At 43.6% G+C, this 7,941-nt stretch overlaps 1 pseudogene across 1 annotated transcript; it reads right to left on the bottom strand.

Moving 5' to 3' along the window:
- Positions 1-6,701: 6,701 nt before the first annotated feature.
- On the bottom strand, positions 6,702-7,677 carry LOC143547593 (SPX domain-containing protein 1-like; annotated as a pseudogene). Its single transcript, XR_013137798.1, has 2 exons — positions 7,247-7,677; positions 6,702-7,173 (listed from the first exon to the last, which is right to left on the bottom strand). The product of XR_013137798.1 is annotated as an SPX domain-containing protein 1-like (transcript).
- Positions 7,678-7,941: the final 264 nt, after the last annotated feature.

The following is a 7,941-nucleotide window of genomic DNA, read 5'->3' as shown; positions in this document are numbered from 1 at the left end:
ACCAGGAGGGTAGGCTAACCAATGAGCTTCGGGTTCTCCTGGCCCGGATGCAGCCGCGCGTCGAGCTGCTTTGTCGTGAAAACGACAAGTTAAAAGCAGCTCGCCTTCAAGAAGTAGCTCGGGCGCGGGCTGTCCGGGAGGAGAACGTAAAGCTTACCGCAGCTGCTGCGGAAAAGGAGAAAGCCTTCAAGGCCCTCGAGGTTGAAGTTCAGGCCCGGCTCGAGGCCCGTTCCAAGGCTGCCCAAGCTGTTAACGAACAGCTTCGGCTGGCTAAGGAAACTGCAAGGAACGCAACCGAGAGGGCCACCAAGGCTGAAGCTGTTGCTGAGCCTCTACGCGTGGAGAATGAAGAGCTTAAAGCCAAATTAGAGGCTCTCCAGCAGGCTCATGATGCCTTGGCGATGGAAGACGCCAAAAAGCTCCAAGAGATCTTGGACCAGAGGGGGGTGCTTGACCACACTGAGCGGAAGCTAAAGGGCGTCGAAGAGGCTGCGGCTAAAGAAGTGTTGCTTGCCAACCTTAACAAGAGTGAAGCCGAACGCGCCCGTAATGAAGCTCAAGCTGCCCTCCAGGAGGCTCTGGTTGCCAAGGAATGGCTTCTTCGAGAAGCGTTGTCTCAGGTATGCTTTTCATGTCTTTACGCTTTTCTTTGTAAATAGAAAAGGTTCTGATACTTGTATTTTTTCTTGTAGGTTGTGCATCGGGTCTTTGCTGATACGTCTTATGACGATGCTATGAGCGCAGCCCTCAACGCTTCTCACGAGGATGGGGAAAAGGCCGGCTTCCTGCTTGGTCTAGGGTTCGTTGAGAAAGGCATCCCGCCTTCCAACTTCCCTTTGTATAACGTTGATACTGAAGCTGTTTACGACCAAGCAGTGAATCAGTATGCCGCCTTCCCGCATCCGGTGGTGGAGAAGGTGAACCAAGTTGCTATTGCTGATGATGGGCTAGCTATCCTTAAAGCTTTCCTTGAACCGCCACGTTCTACTGATGGTGCGGGTCCAAGTGGAAGTGGCCCTGAAGCCTGATCCTGAAGATCCCTTCCCACTGCTAGGATAGTTTTAGCTTGTATAGATTTATTTTCTTGTAGGCGGGTAGTTACCCGGCCATTCTTGTAATGAATATTATGAAATATAAATCTTTGTGCGGGTAAGACCGCTACTTTCACTGGATTCCTTGCTTTATAAACGTTATATGACTTGCATACTTTAGTTTAAATTAGCAATTTTCCAAGTGTTTAGAATAAGTTAACCTTTGAACGTGGTAGATAATAGGTTGAAGTTTTGCTTCCTCTTTCGTGATTGTGCGGGTAGGACCGTCACTTGCACTTAGTAGGATGGCTAAACTTTACCTACATCTGACCTGCGTGAAGGTTTTACTCATCTTTTTTGAAATTTCTAAGTGTTTAGGATAAGTTAACCTTTGAACGTGGTAGATAATAGGTTGAAATTTTGCTTCCTCTTTCGTGATTGTGCGGGTAGGACCGTCACTTGCACTTAGTAGGATGGCTAAACTTTACCTATATCTGACCTGCGTGTAGGTTTTCCTCATCCTTTTGTTAGAAATTCTCTGTTTTGAATAAGTTAACCGTTCGACGAGCGGTTGTTAATAGGTTAGTGTTCAGTTTCCTCTCATGATTCATGCGGATAGACCGGCACTTTCATTTAGTAGGATGACTGAACTTTTCCCCTTCAACTGACCTGCGTGAAGGTTTGCCGTTTTTTGGGTTTATGCGGTTTTTGCCGCCTTTCCCACGCAACGACTTTCCACGTAATTATGCGGTGAAAACCGGCATATCCGTGTTGAATAAATTAACCGTTCGACGCGCGGTTGTTAATAGGTTAGTGTTCAGTTTCCTCTCATGATTCATGCGGATAGACCGGCACTTTCATTTAGTGGGATGACTGAACTTTTCCCCTTCAACTGACCTGCGTGAAGGTTTGCCGTTTTTTGGGTTTATGCGGGTTTTGCCGCCTTCCCCATGCAACGACTTTCACACTTATGTATGCGGTGAAAACCGGCATCAGTGTTGATAGTTCATAAAGTATAAATGTAAAATCATCAGCGTCGATGTTCTAAGGAGAATCATTTCCATTAGAAGTGGCTCTGGGCCTTTACAAATTTGGAATTGATCTACATGCAAACTGTGTAATTGAGCTCCCTTCCCTGTTGTTGGGATGGGAGTGCCATCGAGCCGATATGCACCTGGTTCGGGATCTCGTTCTTTACGCAGCATGTAGTCTCCACATTGAAGCTGGAAATTTTATTCGTGTTTTCCCCAGCTGGGGTTCTACACGGATCAGCCTGCTCAGCGTTCATTGCGCCACGAGGTGCGCGAGCGTCCCATCTCTGACAAATGCTTCGACCATGTCTTTTACGTATGTGCATTCTTCAGTGTTGTGGCCTTTTGTCCTGTGAAAGTCACAGTATTTGCTCCGATCAGCATCGGGACGATGTCGGATTATTGGAGCCTTTGGCCATGGGAGCTCCTCAGTGGCGAATATCTCGGTGACGCTTTTGGTGAGTGGCGTCCATCTGGAGTTCTGGTTCGACCGTACGTTATCCCTTCCGCCTAACCGATGTTGCAAGCCGGATGAGGTGTCAAAGTTTACCATTGACTGCCAAATGCCTAGCTTCCGCTTTTTGTTTAATCGGGCGGTAAGGACGTTGTCTTCTCTTGTTTTCTGGGTGTAGAGGTTTGTGCTCTGTGGGAGATCTCTACCCAGTTGCTTCTCCGTTTCCGCAAAGCGTTTTGCTGCTGTCATGATGGCATCCCATGTGGATGGCATGCCATCTTTACCCGTTAATGTGCGGATAAGCTCTGAGTCGTTCGCGCCCTGAATAAAAGCAGCGCGAACAAGATCTTCGCTAATGTTACCCAGACTTAGCTTCTTTGAGTTGAAGCGAGTGATGAAGTCTGGCAAAGATTCATCTTCCTCTCGAATGCATTTGAGGATTGTCCATTGCTCCTCGGTATACTTTCGTTGTTGGCTGAAGTGTTGGCTAAACTTCTGTTGGAAGTCTGCCCAGTCGTAGATGTGGTTGACCGGTAGACGATCGAACCATGCTCTAGCTGGCCCAACAAGCGTCATTTGGAACATGTAACACCACGTAGGTTCCGTCCAATTGCTGACGGTTGCCCCCGCTATGAATCTGTTCAAATGATCATCTGGGTCAGATATACCATCATAAGTGCCGATTTTGGACATCTGTTTGGCACTTTTTGGGGCGATTGCTTCCGCAATGTCCCTTGCAAATTTGGACGTTCCCGCATTTGCAACAGTTGGTCTAAATGTTTTGGAGAAGTCACGTGGGCTTCCACCTGTGTTTTTTGGTTTGAAGGTTTCTCCAAAACGCCTTCTCGGTTGGGAGTCCGTTTCCTTACGCTTCCCTTTTGGCTTATGGCGAGGGTTCGAGTCGGTGTCGGATTCCTCCGAGTCATCGTCCAAGTATTCTTCGAATTCGTCTGCCTGTTGGACGGCACGCAAGCGTTCGTCCAACTCAGCTTGGAATTCCCTCTGACGTGCCTCCGCCCATGCCTTAACTTCATCGAGTGTTTGGCGGGGGAGTCTTGTTCGTTTCTCTAACTGGGTATCGGTGAATCCCAGTGAGCGATTATTTACTGCACTTGCCCCAGCTTGGGTAACTGGGGTAGTGTTCGTAAAATTTACTTCACTTGCCCCGGCTTGGGTAACCGGGGTAGTGTTTGTAAAGACTGTGTAGCCTGTATTCCCCCCAGTAGCTGGGGTTGTGGTTACCGGAGTTTCTTTAACCATCTTTCCAGAAGTTTGAAAAAACTGAAAAGAAATGAAGTTCTAGCTTTTATGCACGGATGGCGCCAATGAAGAAACACTAACCGGACCCCGGGCAGATTACGGGTAACCTGGGGGTTAGATAGATGTTTCCCACGAGGGGTTAGATCCGGCAAAGATGGTTCTTCTGATAACCTGCAAAACAGACACCGTGAGCTTGTCACTGAGAAGGGGGGGTTCCTCCTTGTGACCACCCTCCGGCGTGAGAATCAGACTAGATTGCTCTTTAAATATAAATGTATATTAAGAGATTGCTAGAGCAGATATCAGGTATAATATAATGATAATATGATAAGATGAGATGATCATACCATTTGGGGTATTTATAGCCGAATGTAGGTTTCCAAGGAGGTGTGGCCGGCTGAATAGTATTCCTGTTCTACCAACTGTGGCCTACGCACGTGCCCTGCTGGTAGTTGGTGGGTAGGCAGCGGCTGACAGTGACCAGGCCTGCTGTGTACTATTCCTTTTCCACCAACTGCCGGCTATGCACGTGGTATGACAGGAGTTGGTGAGTAGGCAGCGGCTAATAGTGACATACAGTACAGGAGCATGCTGCTCGCCATACTGTTGTCAATAAGCTGTCGTATCTTTAGTCAGATCTTTTGCCCATACCTCGTCAGGTACAGTACAGAAGATCTTCCCGTATCGTACGGACTGGCTTTTGGGCGGGAGTATTCCCCCTCCCGCCTTTGTGCGGGATTGTTCCCGGCTTTGCTCATTCCTTCAGGTGACACTGAATGAGAGCTAAGTGCCTTGTGCGTGTAGCCTTGCTGCGCGGGTGGCCTTCCCTGATGGCTTGTATCCGCAGCTGCGGGAACAGGCAGAGTACACCATTGGGAGGCATTTCCTGCGGGAACAGCTTGCGTACTGCGCGTAAGGACGTCACGTCTCTGAGCATGGTGGGTCCTGCGGATCCAGTTGGTTTCTGCGCAGACGTCTCTCTTCAAGGTGAGTCTTGCGGGTCCAACTGGGCTCTGCTGGGACCTACCTCTTCAATAATCTTTTAATTTACTCTATTCACCCTTCACAGGCCACCACCTTTAACTAACCACAAGAACCACCAACGTAGTATAACCATTATCCTAGTATACTCTGCAAATTCCCTTTCTACCCCTCTTTGTCAATTTAGCTCGTTAAAACGTTGACTCAAGCATTTATGGGAGAGAGTACTGGCAGCTGTCGGGGCCTTGTGATGTCGAAAATACAAGGGTTTGGACACGATAACACCACCAGGAAATGCGAGGGGTTGTCGTACGTGCTTGATGCCTCCCATCAAGAAGAGGGGACCAAAGTAGTAATTGATTTACTTTAAAGTAGCATTTATTTAAGTTACAAAAAGGTTTTATAGCATTTTATTAGATGTAAATACTTAGCTTTTGAAACCCGTGTATTACACAGGATTTGTCAGATGATAAAAATAAATTAGATCTGTTATTTCAATTGTAATCCTTAAAATACTTATGAATTAATTTAATATACAAAGTAAAACTTATGAATTATATTTTTTTCCAGTTCACGACTATGAAATGTATCTTTATCTATGTTTCACCCCTGTACTACACATGATGGAAAATATGAACTTAATGGTAGTTCGTTTTATTTTTCTTTTTTTTAAATAGCCCGGCTTATTTATTTTGGCTAAAAAAAGTGGCTGGGTTCATTTATTTTTGTTTAAAAAAAGTGGTTCAATTTGTTTGTTTGTTTTTTTAAGTAGTTCGGTTCGTTTATTTTTGTTAAAAATGTGTTTTGGTCTGTTTATTTTTGTTAAAAAAGTAGTTTGGTCCGTTTATTTTTATTAAAAAACGGTTCAGATCATTTACTTTTGTTAAAAAAAGTAGTTCGATTCGTTTATTTTTGTTAAAAAAAAGTAGTTCGACTCATTTATTTTTTATCGCAAGGTTAAGTAAATGAAAAATGAAAAATTACTATTTAATCCCTGACTTAATGGGAAAAAAAACGAGGTTAACGAAAAGTACTAAAATTGTATTATTTTGAAAACGTCATGTATTGATATGCAAGAAACTTAAAAAATGTATTAAACTTGCGTAGTTGGTCAAACCTCAGGTATAAAAATGATACTTAGCTTAATAATGAATAAAATCCACACTCTGTTATAACCCAATTGATTAAAGGTTTTGACCCATGCCCCATGGATAGCTAGAATGAGTAAGATGAGAGATTATAAATTAGGATAAATGTAGGTTTGACACCTAAGATTCAAAATTGATGTGGCGTTGACGTAGAAAATAAGGTAATGTAAAGCGGAGGGTGTGATCGTTTTAGACGAATGACGAAAAAATAAGGATAAGGCGGCGTGGTGGTTTTAGATGGTTGCTAGAAAAAAATAGTCTAGCCACTACACGATAAAGGTAAGGATGGGACTTCTAGTTCGACCGAAGAAGAAGAATGATGAATTCGTCAAGAAAACGAGGATCACTGAAAATTTTAATTGATGGAGGGGCAGTGATAGTCGAAGATGTGCTTGAATTGGGGGGGTGGGGGGGTTTCAATAGTAACGGTCTCTTAATCATTGGTCCATTTATGTTACGCTCGAGCAAATGGTAAAGACCGAAAACATAATACATACATAAAAACATATCAATAACCTTTATGCCGATAACGTTGATCTTTCATAATATCAATCATTTCTCTGTAGTTTAAGTGGAAGTAAATTGGGTTGCATTTAACTAAATCAAAACATCATCGTACTCAGTATATCCCACTAATAGTAAACTTATAGTAGGGTCGGAGAAGGGTAAGATGTTACCTCTACCCCGTAGAAATAAAATCCAAACATATCTAAACTAGATGTATGCCAAACCAAAATTTGATTCGTTTCATACTTGAGTTTGTCTTATGGCTTGTTTGTTCTTTTTCATGAGTAAACATAAATTCTTGCTTGTTTCAATCATGATAGTAAATGATAATTTTACTTAAGCAACTTCTTCTACAACAGGAATCTTTTTCCACACCTCCTCCATATCCATACTTTGTTGAACCGGTGGCAACGAAAACATGTTTACATTCGAACTCCCACTTCGAATCTCCTTCAATATTTCCAACGCCGAAAGGGTGAGTTTCATGTAAGTGTTCTCCATGCTCTTGATATCAACAAGTTCTTCAGGAACTTTAATGAAACACTTATCTTCGGGCTCTTTTATCGTTGATGCAAATGTGGACGACGATGTTTGTTGTTCGTTAATGGAGAAAAGCCAGTCAAGCATCGTCTCACATTTCTTCACTAGATTGTTTAGTACGTCGGTTTTGTAAAACGGCTCGTTTATAACTTTTTGGATGAAAGGAAGTTGAACAAGTGCACCACTTAGCCTATCATGTTTCTTTAGTATCTTCACTAGTCCTTAAACATTGCAACAACTTATTGTCCGTTATAACTTTTAAAATTTTATTCAAAACCGAGTTGTAACACGTACATGTGTAATTAAGAGCGCTATAATTTAACAAGAGAACAATCTCCCCATGCAAATCTACAAGATCTCTACCAACTTTCATCAACTCTTGGCATGTATCTTTGGCTGCAACCAAGTTACCTTCTAGGACCTCGATTCGGATAATATACCACTCTTGTTTATCAAGAACGAAATTGTTAAACTTAACGATCTGGTCGTGGCATAGTTTCACGAAAGCAGCTACCTCTTTCTCATCTGCGACCGAATTGATTTTATCACCCGAGTTCAACTTGATCCTCTTATTACCGGCATCATCTCTAGAATAGATCCGCTTCAATTTCTTCTTCAGATCCTTGTAACAAAGAAACTTGTCCCTCCAGTCCGGCAACATGTCATCGATCAACTTCTGTAAAATCTTTCGAAATTGCATCTTTTCTGTCGAAATTTGTAGCGATTATGATTTGCTATAATCAATATGCATATGTACAAAGATATTTATAATCAATATGCATATTGAAGAAGTAGGTCCCAGCAGAGCCCAGTTGGACCCGCAAGACTCACCTTGAAGAGGGACGTCTGCGCAGAAACCAACTGGATCCGCAGGACCAACCATGCTCAGAGACGTGACGTCCTTACGCGCAGTACGCAAGCTGTTCCCGCAGGAAATGCCTCCCAATGGTGGACTCTGCCTGTTCCCGCAGCTGCGGATACAAGCCATC

This window comes from Bidens hawaiensis, unplaced genomic scaffold (genome assembly GCF_021521415.1).
Source record: "Bidens hawaiensis isolate Kalapana, Puna unplaced genomic scaffold, B.hawaiensis_p1.1 tig00014763_1, whole genome shotgun sequence".
Classification (NCBI taxonomy): Eukaryota; Viridiplantae; Streptophyta; class Magnoliopsida; order Asterales; family Asteraceae; genus Bidens; species Bidens hawaiensis.
This window is presented reverse-complemented; position numbering and strand designations above follow the sequence as displayed.